The sequence below is a fragment of the Schistocerca americana genome, chromosome 3, assembly GCF_021461395.2.
Source record: "Schistocerca americana isolate TAMUIC-IGC-003095 chromosome 3, iqSchAmer2.1, whole genome shotgun sequence".
In the NCBI taxonomy this organism is placed as follows: Eukaryota; Metazoa; Arthropoda; class Insecta; order Orthoptera; family Acrididae; genus Schistocerca; species Schistocerca americana.
In genome coordinates, this window is record NC_060121.1 from 105,086,727 (window position 1) to 105,103,461 (window position 16,735).

At 44.8% G+C, this 16,735-nt stretch overlaps 1 pseudogene; it reads right to left on the reverse strand.

Moving 5' to 3' along the window:
• Positions 1-11,126: 11,126 nt before the first annotated feature.
• Positions 11,127-11,244, reverse strand: LOC124607572 (annotated as a pseudogene).
• Positions 11,245-16,735: the final 5,491 nt, after the last annotated feature.

A 16,735-nucleotide genomic window follows, 5' to 3' on the forward strand; every position in this document is an offset into this window, starting at 1 on the left:
TAGCGCCCTTAACCGCTCGGCCACTCCGGCCGGCGAAGGGAAGGAAATCTGAATCTGAGTTCAAACTTTCATTAGTCATGGCATATTGATGACTGGCTTTATGTATCACGTATGAAACCGGAAAATGTTGCTGAGAGTTGGCAAAGTGGTGTTATGCCATAGCTGCTTCCAATAGCGGTCGAAAAGATTTGTGTAACGGTGAGCGGAAGGTATTCAAAAATGGTTCAAATGGCTCTGTCCTAGTATCTGACAGTATAAGGCCAGGTTTCCCTGCAGCGGTTAAGTAATCGTGAATGCGGTTGATGATTGTTGTCCTGCTAGTTTTCTTCTGCGCATACAGCTGGACGTATTTTGTTATAATACTGAAGAACTCATGTCCTTCACGTTTGCTCTTGCTCTAGGTAAAAGTCCACAAAAGTCACTTTGCACAAGTCTGGAGGCTGAAGCCTTGACATGGTTGCAAAATTCTCGTGACACGTGATGCTGGTCACTCTGGATGTCTATTCTGTACGAAGGCAATCGGACTTGAAACTTTTACTGCTGGTCTCACTGCTATCACTTTCTTCTTGGCGAGAAATATCTCACCAGGCTCTGCTCTCTGCCTGTATTGAGACTTCGTGACCAGAAAAATTCATTTATTGCTGATGTCTCGTATTTGTCAGAACTTACTGAAAGCTTTTATGCAGTTACCTTGTCTACCTAAAGATCACTAACTACTTTTATAGAATACCAACATCTTGCCTAGCAGTAGAGCATCATCGTTTGTTCAGGAAATAGGTGAGAAATTTTTAAATATATACACTTGTGTCCAAAATTAAAGAAACAAATGGAAATCTTGCAAGATTGCGTTTATTTTGCCACAAAAGTATAAACAGGTGATAGTAAAGTAGAAACTATGTAAAGAATATAGAACGTAATCCACTTCAACATGCATAGCGGTAGACAAAAATGTTCTTTGTTTTTTTTGAACTTGTCGGCTTTTGACACACACTCTGACACCTAGTTATGGGGAGGTTTACTATCTTTTGGTTCAAAAAATCGATTTTTTAAAAATTTCATTTTTGGGTCCAAAAACTGTTTAGAATCCACCCCTGAAACGGTTTTTCCGAATACGGAACGGAAATGTTTGTTATTCGCGGTTGAACAAAAAAAATGCACCTTCCTGAAATCGGCCTTTTTCACGTACCAGATTTTTTCTTTCAGAGGACGAGTTATTGTACCGGTGCTTGGGAGGAAAAACACAAAATTCAAATGAAAGTTTGAACGCGTGTGTTTAGAAGTTAGCCCCCAATCAATTGCATTCTGGTGCGAAGACTACGGAGATTGTGACTTTCCTGGAAGTGAGCAGCTTCAACGAAGGGCATTCAGCAATTATAAAGACCATGACAACGACGAACATCACCCTGGGACTCTATTCGCCGCAATTCGCCAAGCATTCGGACGACCAACGGATTCAAGCGGGCGAAAACCTCTTGTCACTGGCCGTAGGAGCGGCTCTGGAGCAGCGGAGGATGTCCCAGATCGAGCAGAACGCCCTCTGTGAGGAAGAGGAAGGACTAGTTTATGGACCCGGGATACCAGATTGAACGTAAGTTGCGTAATATTGCATTTATGTGTAGTCAAAACTTCAAACGCGTTTTTCTCGAAATGAATTTTTTTATTGCGCGGTGTGGTAGTTTCAAATCTACTGAAACGATTGGCATGATTCTTTGTTTTCGTCGAAGCTAACTAAATTGTCTAAGAGTTGTACCACTTTTATTCCGATCCATCAACTATAAATATTTTTACTTGGCCGACGAAGTCGAAAAATCGATGAAAAAACCATATTTTTTCAAATGGCCGCCATTTTGTTTCCAATGGTCCAAATAACTTAACCGAGGTAAAACTTCTAAAGAATCTTATATAATTCGATAATGTCAACTCAATTTTGATTTCAGACGAACCGGCTGACCTGTGACATACCACATGTGAAGGTCAATATCGAAATTTTGTTTCGTTCCGACGGCACTTCCACCTTTGCTCTTCGACATTTCCGGTAGAAAAAATTCCAGTTTGTGGAGGAAATATCAATAAATATTTTGACCAAATTTGACATTGATGTCTATAACACATCCCGAGACAAAAATTCTCAAAGAACGTGCCTTTTTCGGGCCAAAGATAGTAAACCTCCCCTTAATGTGCTCAATATGGGGTGTGTCCACCTCTGGCACCAATACAAGCCTGACAACGACTGGAGGTGCTGTGATGATGTCATCAATCTCATGTTGAGGCAGTAACTTCCATTCTTACAAGTCTTGGAGAGTGGTTGTTGGATGCTGGTGTGATGCAAGCCGTTTCTTTAGTGCATCCCAGGCATGCTCTACGGGATTCAAATCGGGATAGCGAGCAGGCCACACCATATGTGCAATATCTTCCTTTTCCAAGAAGACACCAACCACCCGTGCTCTATGAACTCAAGCATTATCGTCGGTGAATACGAAGTCTGGGCCCACAGCAGCTCGCAACAACCGCTCACGAGAGCTCAAGATCTCCTCACTTTAGGTGACAGCAGTTAAATCTTGCTGATTCACCCGTACAATTTGATGAAGAGGTGTCAAAGTGGTCAATATAATCCCTGCCCACACCACTAGGGATCCTCCTCGATATCGGTTACCACAATGGGTGGGTACTGAAATCGTGTTCCATGTGCCTTCCAAATGCCAGTCCATCGAGAATCACTTTCCAGATCAAATCGGGACTCATGAGTTGAAAGAACATTGACCCACCTTTCGACCGTCCAGATGGCATATTGTCGGCTCCACTGTAGATGTTACCTTCTGTGAAGACACGCCACAGGTAAACAGACAGCAGGCCTGTAACAATAAAGACCACTCTGCTGAAGCCTTCTGTACAACCTTTGCCTCACTGCAACACGTCCAGGGGATGCTGCGAGGTTAGATGCCAGTTGCCGTGCGGTACTAAGGTGGTACAGTCGTGCTCTTAGTGCCCTTACAGCCAAAAAAACGTCTAATCTTTCTGATGTCACACGTGTATGCTGATGCATTAGCTCCAACAATCATATACAACCGTTCACTCGACGAAAGATCTGTACCCAAAGACTGGAAAGCTGCAAAGGTCACACCAATATTCAAGAAAGGTAGTATCAGAAATCCACTACATTACAGGCCCATATCGTTAACGTCGACGTGTAGCAGGATTTTAGAACATATATTGTGTTCGAACATCATGAATTACCTCTACGAAAACTGTCTATTGACACACAGTGAAAATGGGTTTAGAAAACATCGTTCCTGTGAAACACAACTAGCTCTTTATTCACATGAAGTGTTGAGTGCTATTGACAAGGGATTTCAGTTCGTTTCCGTATTTCTGGTTTTCGGGAAGGCTTTTGACACTGTACCACACAAGCGGCTCGTACTGAAATTGCATGCTTATGAAATATCGTCTCAGTTATGTGACTGGATTTGTGATTTCCTGTCAGAGAGGTCACAGTTCGTAGTAATTGATGGAAAGTCGTCGAGTAAGAGAGAAGTGATTTCTGGCGTTTCCCAAGGTAGTGTTATAGGCCCTTTCCTTATCTATATAAACGATTTGGAAGACAATATGAGTAGTCGTCTTCGGTTGTTTGCAGATGACGCTGTCGTTTATCGACTAATAAAGTCATCGGAAGATCAAAACAAACTGCAAAACGATTTAGAAAAAAATATCTGAATGGTGCGAAAAATGGCAGTTGACCCTGAATAACGAAAAGTGTGAGGTCATCCACATGAGTGCTAAAAGGAACTCGTTAAACTTCGCTTACACGATAAATCAGTCTTATCTAAAAGCCGTAAATTCAACTAAATACCTAGGTATTACAATTACGAACAACGTGAACTGGAAGGAACACACAGAAAATGTTATGGGGAAGGCTAACCAAAGACTGCGTTTCATTGGCAGGACACTTAGAAAATGTAACAGACCTACTAAGGAGATTGCCTACACTACGCTTGTCCGTCCTCTTTTAGAATACTGCTGCGCATTATGGGATCCTTACCAGATGGGGCTGACGGAGTACATCGAAAAAGCTCAAAGAAAGACAGCACTTTTTGTGTTATCGCGAAATATGGGAGAGAGTGTCACAGAAATGATGCAGGATTTTGGATGGAAATCGTTAAAAGACAGAAATTTTTCGTTGTGACGGAATCTTCTCACGAAATTACAATCACCAATTTTACTCCTCCGAACGCGAAAATATTTTGTTGACACCGACCTACATAGGGAGGAACAATCACCACAATAAAGTAAGGGAAATCAGAGCTCCCACGGAAAGATGTAGGTGTTCATTCTTTCCGCGCGCTATATGAGATTGGAATAATAGAGAACTGTGAAGGTTGTGAGTGTGGGGTTGATCTATTATTCTGTTATTCTGCGCAACGGATTAATCTGAGATCTACCCTTTACCCTGTGGCTCCTGCAAGATGCTATTTCCACCCCCACACTACTACAGAAGTCAGACAGACGCTCATAACGTTCTAAAGAGAAATGCCTGTAAAACTTTCAGTAATAAATATCTTCTGGAGTAGTCCGCTGTAAGGAAATGACACAAAAATTCACAAAATTTCTTACGTAATTAGTGGGATACTTGGGTACTGGAGTAGTGCTAGTTAGTATAAGAAAAATATGAAACTAACGAAAGTCATTATTTATTTTGCAAAAATTCTGAGAAAACACAATGACAATTTTCGTTATGAATTGAACAAGTTATATCCTGATTCTTTTCGGAGCGTGAGGTTACCTTTCAAGGATAGGATTTGCTAATCAAATTTCTACACAAAGTTTAAGATGGTTGTTAACTTGGCAGAATGGCTGAGAGGCACGCCTACTCAACTTGAATAATTGTCCTTTAGAATGTTGGTAGATACGGTCGAGGCTGTCGCGTGTAAAATGGCTGAGAGGCACGCCTACTCAACTTGAATAATTGTCCTTTAGAATGTTGGTAGGTACGGTCGAGGCTGTCGCGTGTAAAATGCAGTGAAGTGTACTGTTGTGGAGGAAATATGGGGCTCGCAATAGCTGTAGCGCACAATACCGTAAGCTACGATGACTGCTGTCTGCGCCGCTCGTTGCTGACGAATAAGATTCGTTGTATCTGGATTGACCTTTGCCAATCAAACACTCCCTATGCCTTGATGAAGTCAAGGATTCCTATTCGCCCCTAGTCTAACTATTGGCGTGGTACACCGGTCAGATAACCAGTCCACCGCGATGCCACTCAAAATTCGCTCGCAGGCGTTTAACTATAACTCTGCCCGTTCACACTGCACAATAAGTGTGTCAGCCAACACAGTGAACAACGCTTAATAGCAAGGACTCAATATAGAGTCGCCCTTTGGTTCGCTCTCGACAGAGGTGCTCTCCCAGTGAAGTACTTAGGAGAGACTTGTTCCTCGCTCTTTCGAGTACACGTAACGAGCGCGCACGCTCTCGTTACGTGTTCTCGCTCCAAGAGCGACAACGGAACGGCGTCTCTCCACGCCAGATGTGAAGGGGTACATCTTTCGGTCTCTTCCATTATTCCTTCAGCTCAAGGCGTCAGGATTATCGTCTGCCAATCAGCAATGCTCTTCTAAAACGAGAGAATGACGTTTCGTTTAAGGTGACCAATCCAGAAACCTACACCTTTGGCGTTTGGCGTTTGCTGTCTCCCTGTGAAAATCTCTGAACCTGCGTGCTATGTGTAAAGATTGCGTAGGCTGGCCGCTCCCACACAATGTAGCGGAATTAAGCCCCTTTTCACTCGGGCCCACGCTGTCTGCTACGGGCGGTCACCGGCTGACATGGGCTGAGTCGTCCTCTGAAGAGCCTGGCATCCCATTGTGCGGCCTCTCTCCCGAACTAAAAGCCTCTGTGACCGTCGTGTCATGAATGTATGTGTGTATGCCATCCTCGAGTATTTCAACCATGGTGCGCTCACTTGTCAATTGCATATCGTTTACATGAATTCATACAACACTAACTTTGTCTTAGCGAGTTTGATGTGCGGAATTACGTCTTACAAGGTGGTTCGATAAACCCTCTGCCAGGCACTTAAATGTGATTTGCAGAGTATCCATGTAGATGTAGATGGTCTGCCCTGTTCTGGTATATGGGATAAAATTTTGGTCTCCATAAATTGTCGCCTCATCTGAGAAACAACAGAACGATTCACAGTAAGCCATCGGGCCACATCAGTTTGCGACTCTCCTGCTTCCACTCTTCCTATGTCTCTCCACTGCAGTGAGTCTTTAGGCGTCTTCTCTGTGCCGTACTGCACCGTCCGTGACGCTGTACACGGCGATTGTGGATGTGGGACTAGCAGGCAAACACTGCTTCGCTTCATAGGTGCCCTGTCATCAATGCTGGTGTGGTTGTCCGTTGATCGTAGTGCCATTTCAGTGTACAACACGATCGTAACGACATCTGGTTGACAGTTTGTATCGTGAATTATACACAGGACGGGGAAATGAGGATGCTGAGGTGGATGTGTGGGGTAAATGTGTGGGGTAACAAGGAAGGACAGAATTAGAAATGAATTTGTTAGAGGAGCTGTGAGAGTGGAAACCATGGGGAAAAAGATACAAGAGAGCAGACTAAGGTGCTACGGACACTTACAGAGAAAAGGGGAAGAGTATATCGGAAACAGAGTTGAAGATATAAAGGAGCGAGAAGGAGGGGAAGACCGAAGATGAGGTGGATGGATAAGATATCCGGGGACCTAAGGGAGAAAAGATGGAAGAAGGAAGATGCAGTGGATAGATTGGAGGAGAAGGATCCAGAAGAGCAACGCCGACCCTACGTGACGTGGGACAAGGCGACGATAAAGAAGAAGAAGAAGAAGAAGAAGAAGACACAGGAGGCTGAAACAGTGGGTTGTTGCTTTAATTTTGGACACCAGTGTAGTGTTAATATTGCATCTGACTGCTACTCCGCCCGAATCGTTACTTCATTAATTGAAAAAAAAATTTCATTTCACTTATAAGTTGCGACAAACGATGTCATTTGATAACAATTAAGGTACGCAGTCATGTTCATCTATCTGACAGGAGGTGACTTTGCTTTCTTCGCCGTCGTTTGCGGGCCTGCCTGACAGCAATCCACGGGCAGCTCGCTCCCGAATCGGAATCCAGTGGCAAGTAGGCGCAGCGAGGGAGCGCGGGACAGGTTTCGGAGTCTGGCGCGTCTTCGGGGGCCGATTTAGTGCCGCCTACGCCACGGGCCTTGGGAAGGAGAGGCCGGGATATCGACGAGTGACGCCGCCGACTCACTGTTCCAGCCGCCGCCCACACCCCCGCTACCCCTTTGTCTCCGGCGTGGCTCGCATATCGCCAGCATGCAAAAAGGCTTAGCCGCCAGCTGTATATTTCTACATTAACGTTCCGCTCCAAGCTCCAGAGACGTGCCGTGGCAACGTGACGAGTTTAGCCGTCCGTGGAATGGAATCAGGGCCTTCCTCCATCCCTCTCTGTTCAGTGTGTCTCCCAATGCTTTTGCGTCTGTTTCTAAATAATGCTTCAAACGCACATTTTGCATAAACAAGAAGACAATTATTGAGGTATATGAGAAAAGGTAAATTAGTTACAAAATATGGCCTGGACATTCTTTGTTCAACAGGTAAATGCCACTGCAGGTATTCGGATTTAGGTTATGTCACATATGCCTGCCGTCATTGGCGATGACGAACAGCAAAATTCTGGATGACCCGCTGAAGTGTCGGAACGTCGATTCTGTCGATGACCTCCTAAATGGCTGTTTTCAGTTCAGCAGTAGCCTTGCGGTTATTGCTGTACACCTTGTCTTTAATATAGCCTCACAAAGAGAATTCGCATGTGTTGAGATCCGGAGAATATGGCGGCCAACCGAGGCCCACGCCAGTAGCCTACGGGTAACCCAGAGCCAGAATGCGGTCCCCAAAGTGCTCCTCCAGAACACCAAATACTCCCCTGCTTCGATACGGTCGAACTCCGTCTTGCACGAATCACATCTTGTCGAAATCAGGCTCGCTTTGGGTAATTGGGATCAAATTATCTTCCAAAACCATTCGGTCGTCACCGTGCCATCAAGGAATATCGCACCAGTTATTCCGTGACTAGACACTGCACACTACACAGTCACTTGCTTAGGGTGAAGAGACTTCTCGATCGAGAAATGGATTCTTAGTCCCTCAAATGCGCCAATTTTGCTTACTGAAGAATCCATCCAAATGAAAATGGGCTTCATCGTTAATCGAACGCACATTCGCATCAAACGCCTGTTCGTCAATTCTGTGGGCAGTAGTGTCGGTGAAACAAAACTGCTGTTCCATGGCCCTTAAGCTTAATGGCTGATGGGTTTGACTTCTGTATGGAAAGAGATGCAGATCTTCAATAACAGTTTATCGCAGTGTTTCACAGTTGATTCCCACCTGTTCTCCGGTTCTTCTGATCGATTTCTTGGGGCTGGTTTGAAACACAGCTTATCGATGTTTTCAGGCGTTGTCACCCTTTTTTGGAAATTTGTGGTAAGGTCTTACGGGACCAACTGCTGCCGGCCGGTGTGGCCAAGCGGTTATAGGCGCTACAGTCTGGAACTGTGCGACCGCTACGGTCGCAGGTTCGAATCCTGCCTCGGGCATGGATGTGTGTGATGTCCTTAGGTTAGTTAGGTTTAAGTAGCTCGAAGTTCTAGGGGACTGATGACCTCAGCAGTTAAGTCCCATACTGCTCAGAGCCATTTGATCCAAACTGCTGAGGTCATCGGTCCCTAAGCTTACACACTACTTAATGAAACTTAAACCAACTTACACTAAGGACGACACACACACCCATGCCCCAGGGAGGATTCGAACCTCCGACGGAGGGAGCCGCGCGGACCGTGACAAGATGCCTCAGACCGCACGGCTATCCCGCGCGGTTCACCCTTTTTGGACGACTGACACTGCCAAACTTTCGAATCAAATTCTTGACTGTTAGCACACTTGGGCCGGTTCTCTTCGGCTTGACCTCGGTCGCAAACTTCCTTTGAGCAGCAGTTGAGCTGTTGTTTCAAGCATCGTAGGCCTTCACAAGCGCTATACGCTTAGGCACGCTGTACTGTGACATTTGTACGTCAGAATGACCGACAACAACAAGGGGCGTACGCAGGTGCCCACTAATTTCCATCATGCCTCGCGGCCAACCGAGGAGTTTGAACGTCCTAACGCAAACCGTTCAAAAATTATCACGATTTTATTTCATAGAGATCAATAATTGTCACCCTGCATGAGTGCCAGGAGACCTTGTTACTGCAAGCTACTCTTCATGAAAGCTGTAATACTATCAAAGTAGTTCCTTCCGTCACTCTTGGTACTTCTGAAACACAAGGTAATTTCTTTATATAGCTTTGGTCCACATCCTGTGTCGTTTCTTTACTTTTCTGCTTACACCTAAACATCTCATGGCGTAGCACAATCTTGTGTTCGTCTCATACATCTCCCCATGCAGAGCACGAGTCTTGAAGTAAACATCATATTTACAAACTTTACACGTAATATGTATCTTACTTACAATGGCAATTCTGTCACTGTCATCATACAGTCTAAGGCCGCTTGACTCACAATTACCATATGCGCGTGAAAATGGTTCAAATGGCTCTGAGCACTATGGGACTTAACATCTGAGGTCATCACTCCCCTAGAACATAGAACTACTTAAACCTAACTAACCTAAGGACGCCACACACATCCATGCCCGAGGCAGGATTCTAACCTGCGACCGCAGCGGTCGCGCGGTTCCAGACTGACGCGCCTTGAACCGCGCAGCCACTCAGGCCGGCCTAAGTGGTTGCAGAGACTAGATTTATATTCAGGTGCGTTCGCTCTGAAGATACTCAAAAGCAACGATGAAATGTGACTAGATAAAGCTGAGACAGCAGAAGAGAAAACGAAAATCTGGATAGGGTAAGGAGGCAGGGGAAGAGATCACTCTAGGAAGACGAAGATTAGAATAAAGATTATGGATATGGGCAACATTAGTCACTAGAGGTACAGCAATATAGTCAAAAATTTAAAAAAAAATTTACTTGCGAACTGCCATAAACAGACTTTTTTGAGCTATACTGTACATTTTCTCAGGAACTGTAAAAGCTAACACTCTGAAATGTGGCATAGTTCTTAAGAATTACGTAATGAATAATCGTAAGCAACACTTTTCCGTTATATTTTCTCTGAGAAATGTTCTGCTTTAAAACTTCAGAAAAGTAGAGCAGTTCCGGGTAGCACAAAACTGAAAAATCGATTTCAAAGCGACTATGGCTTTAAACAAAAATTTGTTCCCTATGTTTTATTATCCTCCGAAACTGACGTAAACTGTGAAATTTCAGTTTTACTGCTTGATTAGTTTACGAGTAAAGGTGAATTATAGAAAAAAGGCTAATTAAAAATTAAAATCCTTATAAAACGTATGTCGATGCGCATTTTCAAACAAAAATTTGCACAGAATATCAAGAATTATGTTGTACATAACAGTCTCAATTTTTACTGAAACTTCCTGGCAGATTAAAACTGTGTGCCGGACCGAGACTCGAACTCGGCTGTGGCTAAGCCATGTCTCCGCAATATCCTTTCTTTCAGGCGTGATAGTTCTGCAAGGTTCGCCGGAGAGCTTCTGTAAAGCTGGGAAGGTCCCGAGTTCGAGTCTCGGTCCGGCACACAGTTTTAATCTGCTACGAAGAATCATATCACCGCACACTCCGCTGCAAAGTGAAAATCTCATTCAATTTTTACTGTTTTGTTTGTAATATTTTCGGAGAGATGTATGTTTAAGTGCAAGAAAGCATTTTGACTCACGCCTGTCCTTAAATAATTTAAATGTCCCAAGCTAACAAAATGCTGTCAAATCACAGACCAGAATATTTTAAGGTAAAATGTAACAACGACTAGCACAAATTCAGTACTCCGTCTTCAGGCCACGAGTGGCCTACCGGGACCATCCGACCGCCGGGTCATCCTCAAGGGAGGATGCGGATAGGAGGGGCGTGTGGTCAGCACACCGCTCTCCCGGTCGTTGTGATGGTATTCTCGACCGAAGCCACAACTATACGGTCGAGTAGCTCCTCAATTGGCATCACGAGGCTGAGTGCACCGCAAAAAATGGCAACAGCGCATGGCGGTCTGGATGGTCACCCATCCAAGCGCCGACCACGCCCGACAGCGCTTAACTGCGGTGATCTGACGGGAACCGGTGTATCCACTGCGGCAAGACCGTTGCCCCAGCTCAAATTTAGTAACAGAAAAAATGTTCAAATAAAGTTAAATCTCCAAGCTCGCAGAATCGTTTTAAATTACAAACGGAAAAGTATCATGGTCCTCTGAAAAAACTGACAATTTAAGCGACACAAGGGCCAGCAAATGTGGCAACTGACTAGCGAAAACCTGATACACAAAGCGCACGGCACCAAAAGGGGGCCGGCCGTGGTGGCCGAGCGGTTCTAGGCACTCCAATCTGGAAACGCGCGACTGCTACGATCGCAGGTTAGAGTCATGCCTCGGGCATGGATGTGTGTGATGTCCTTAGGTTAGTTAGGTTTAAGTAGTTCTAAGTTCTAGGGGAGTGATGACCTCAGAAGTTAAGATCCATAGTGCTCAGAGCCATTTGAACCAAAAGGGATCCAAGCCGAAAGACAAAAACCCGTGAAGTCTGAAAAGACCTCCGCCCATGCGAACCACCGAAGAAAAGACTTCACGTAGTCACCTTGCAGCAGAGCAGCTTCACACAACCGGTAACGGCAGCGGCGAATCCCAAGTGCCGGCCTGTGATATCGCGCCGCCGGTGCGCTAAACCTTGTCAGGCTGGGTCGGTTGCGCACGTAGACTGCAGAAACAGTAGGTGACTCATCAGCCAACAGCAGGGCGCTCGTAAAACAAGCGTCATGCGACAAGAAGATGCCTAGAAACACCAACAGGACAATTAGTACGATAACACACTTTCAGCTAATAGCTGCCTGAACAAGCAATCCACAATAAGATACAACGGCACCCGGCAAGCGGCGACTAACGGATTAAATTAATAATTTGATGAATAGTACAATTTAAACACTGGTGACTATCTCTAACGAACTGATACGCCAGTGCTTCAAGGAAAGACCTTAATAGCTTGGGCAAAGGTTTCAGAAGAACAACATTGGACCTTCGTAGATCACTGAAGAGAATACAAGGCCTGGTGAAGAAGACTGCTGAGCCCAAGGTAACCAAGCTACAAACGTAGTTTAAGTGATTTTTAAACAACAATCCTGGTCGTGTTAATAATATAGCGGTAAGATACCAGTACAAGACGGCTTACAGGCCCAATCAGACGCCAATAAGCAGGTAAGTAATCTCGTATTACAACACCCAAGGGTGCCAACATAGAAAACTTCACCAGGTATACAAATAGATCCAAAACTTTTATCCATTGTGGATGATGAACACTGCGTCTGTGATGCATAAAGATTTCTTGAAATTACAGCAATCAGTCGTCTTTTGTTTTGTCCTCAATTCTTTTATCGTCCCATTACCGGTTTCGAACCTCCTAGCGATTCATCGTCAGATGGTACATATTTATCGAATGTCTACAGCAGTGTGGAAGTCGTGTAGCTGCGTCAAAATGTATAAACGTTATGCATTTTGACGCAGCTACATAACGTCCACACTGCTGCAGACAGTCTATAAATTTGTACCACCTGACGATGAATCGCTAGGCGGTTCGAAACCGGTAATGGGGCGATAAAAGAATTGAGGAAAAAACAAAAGGCGACTGGTTGCAGTAATTTCAAGAAAACTAATATTTATTGCCAAGTCAGAATTTAAAACATAATTAAAATTAATATCAATCATAAATGTTCATAACAGAACCATTAGCACCTGCGGTCGCCGTCTCAAATGGCTCTGAGAACTATGGGATTTAACTTCTGAGGGTCATCAGTCCCTTAGAACTTAGAACTACTTAAACCTAACTAGCCTAAGGACATCACACTCATCCATGCCCGAGGCAGGATTCGAACCTGCGACCGTAGCGGTCGCACGGTTCCAGACTGTAGCGCCTAGAGCCGCTCGGCCACTCCGGCCGGCGGTCACCGTCTCATTTCTACCGCTTGCACAGATGGTGGTAATAATAATGTTAGGCGTCATTTGGCTGAAACATTATTAAAACCAAACAATAAAATACTATCACCACAATCGTCTCAGCTGGAGACCACAACTAAGTTACTTTTCAGGGAAGCAACGCAGGGCGTTCAGCGAACTAGGAAGCTGGCAGGCTCAACCAGTTTCTACAAGCAATGCAGGCCACACCACTGCCAATCGAAACTTCGCCGAAAGCCCTAATTCACACCTCAGGGAACAATCTCATAGGGCAGGGCACCAACAAAAGAGCCCGCTAACGCCTCACAGCACGGCTCGACAATGGGAAAGAGCTCCCCTTTCATAGAGTCGGAATCAGCTAGTTACGAGGATTGCAACTTTAATAACGCAACTATTTTTTTACAGCTTGTACAAAGTAGATACGAGTTTCGAAGTTTTACTGACCTCCAAAGTAGTCACCAGCATTGTGCATAACCCGTTACCAGCAATTTGGAAGTCGTAGGATATTGGGTGCAGTGCCAGTTGTGTTGACAGTTCAAGCGGCGCGGTCTATTGCCCGACGAATTTGTAGCGGTTCTGAAGCGAATGCCGTGAAATGTTTCCTTCAGTCTATAAGTCAAGTTGAACTCACGAGGGCTTAGGCCGCGCAGGGTAGCCGCGCGATGTGGGGCTCCTTGTCACGGCCAGCGTGGCTCCCCCCGTAGGAGGTTCGAGTTCTCCCTCGAGCATGGGTGTGTGTGTTGTCCTTAGCGTAAGTTAGTTTAAGTCAGATTAAGTAGTGCGTAAGCTTAGGCACCGATGACCTCAGCAGGTTGGTCCCATAAGACCTTGCCACAAATTCCAAATTTTCACGAGGGCTAAGTCAGGGGAGTACTGTAGGTGGTATAGCACTTAGCTGCCCCATCAGTCAAACAAATGAGTAACAGCTTGCACTGTACGTGCTTGAGCATTGTCCTGAAAAATGGTGGTCAGGTTCTGCAGAAAGTGTCATCACTTCTGTCTCACCGCGTGACCGCTACGGTCGCAGTTTCGAATCCTGCCTCGGGCATGGATGTGTGTGATGTCCTTAGGTTAGTTAGGTTCAAGTAGTTCTAAGTTTTAGGAGACTGATGGCCACAGTCCCATATTGCTCAGAGGCATTTGAACCACTTGAACTTCTGTCTCTTTGCTGTCCATTTTTGGAACACAACTTACGACCAGCTTGGAGACAGGGGAGAAACGATCACCATGATAAAATAAGGGAAATCAGAGCTCGCAGGCTCTGGGCGCTGGTTTGAAGTGGAAAATAGAGAAGTAATGTGAAGGTGGTTCAAAGAACTCTCTGCCAGGCACTTAAGTGTAATTTGCAGAGTATCCATGGGGAAGCAGATGTATATTTAGTGTAGTAGAAGTACAGTAACTAAAAGAATCCTACATAGTGCTGGTTTTGGGTTGGTTATTATGAATACATCAAAATAATAGTATTTGCTTAGGTACGTACTATACCTCCACTTTCCCTTACATGTATTTTATTCGTGCATTTGTGTGGAACTAATTTGTTCGTAAGATATGTGTATATGCAGTAAATAGTGCAATGGATTGAGCGATAATTCTGAATTTCTTTAAGCCTGTGCCGTTGCTATAAAGTCAGTACTATTCTGAATTATCCTTCTGTACAGTATAACAACAACGTAGTCGTTTAATTCTTCGATTTATCGTACTCCATTCAGGTGTAGCACTACAAACCACCCCAGTATTTTTCCAATTTGCTATAGATAAAAATTAGACTACCATTCCATATTTCTGGGATTGTCTGAGAAGTGTGTGCCGAAAGAACTACTTCGTTAATTAGTGACCAGATGTAATTATTACCCGATTACCTACTTCAGACACGGTAGTAGAGTTCCGTCTATATACACTGCGCAAAACAAGTATCACGTTTTCGAATCCCCGTGATCGACTCTCATTGCTATCCATAACAATGTAGGATCAGAGATGTCTGAAGCCCTCCACTGTAACGGTGTAATAACGTGGTTGTCTGCGACGTCATCCTTGAACTCGACGATGCATCAAGGAGCAAGGTGTTGACACATGCTCAAGAAGGTCAGGGCTCAGAAGTTCGTGTGAGCTGTAAGGTGGATTAATGACGTCAGATTGACGCCAGACTACAATTGTGCCCGTCGCCATCGTGGACATGTCACATGTTGGAAGGGTCGTCACAGCCACTCTTACCCGCACTTAACCCCTTCTTTTGTCGCCGGCCGCTGTGGAAGAGCGGTTCTAGGCGCTTCAGTCCGGAGCCGCTCTGCTACTGCGGTCGCAGGTTCGAATCCTACCTCGGGCATGGATGTGTGTGATGTCCTTAGGTTAGTTATGTTTAAGTAGTTCTACGTTCTAGGGGCCTGATGACCTCCGATGTTAAGTCCTATAGTGCTCAGAGCCATTTGAATCATTTTTGAACGCTCTATCACGCTACAGTCTAAAAGTAATTGGTGTAGTGAACAGATACTGTTTTGATCAAATGATTTTTTCCTATATAGGATTTCCAATTTATCTCCCAAAGGTCATAATCAATGTCCAAATGCGTCACCTTTATTTTAGAAACATAACGATTTCCAGCAAGAGGTTTTGTAGTAAATGTAATCCGACTGAAACATAAGCGGAGCGTCTGTTTTTTAATCAGTTCCTGTTGTTTTACACAGCGACTCAAGGACTATTAGCCGATATGACTGCTATAGTGGGTACTATACGGGTACCTTACGATAATACTACCTGAGATGCACAACGACATAAAAAAACTGACATAGTTTTTTTGAAGGACAGAACCGCTTTCATATTTTATAGTTTAAGGAGAACAGAGATAGGGTAAACAGGGATTTTAATTCTTGGAAGGATCCTCGAGAACAAAGAAGTAGCGCGACAGGAGTACTGATGGTGGATATTCCGACAGACACAAAAGAAAGAGTAAGATTCATAAAAGCACTATACAAACATTTTGTGATCAATACGGGTATTAAATAGGGAGATGGAATTGCGACAGTTTTGTTCAACACAGCACTGGACAAAGTTGTCAGACAGTAGATAGCAATAAACTATGAATGAGAATACAAAAACGCTATAGGAGGCAATAGTGCAAATTAGACAGCCTCACTTTTCTGCAAGATATAACGATAACATGAGAGACGCAATAAGATACAAAGAATCAACTCGATAGCCTAAGCAAGACACCTGTAATAATGGGATTGAGAATCATCTCCACCGAGAGAGGTATACTGAATATTACTGTGGATAGGGGGGGATAGGGGGGAACTGATGGAGGGAGAGGACACAGAAAAAACGGTGGAACTTTGCTGACTCGGAAGGAGTGGGAAAGGCAGTGGAGAGGAAAAGGCTCAGGGGAGAGAAGGGAGGCAGAGAGAGGGTAGGCGGGGAAAAAACAAGGCGGAAGTGGGGCAGAGGGAGCCGAGGAAAAGGACAGAGGAGGGCAGGGGCAGATGAGGATCAGATTTGATAGGAGGGATAAATGGAGGGAGAGAGGGCATCATCCGCAAGGGGGAGTCGACAGAAGCCACCTTCAGAAAGGAGATGCAGGGTGTAGAGGTGGCGGGTAGGGGGGACACAACTATCAAGGTGCAGCAGAGGGCAGGGCTTGGAGAGGAGAGG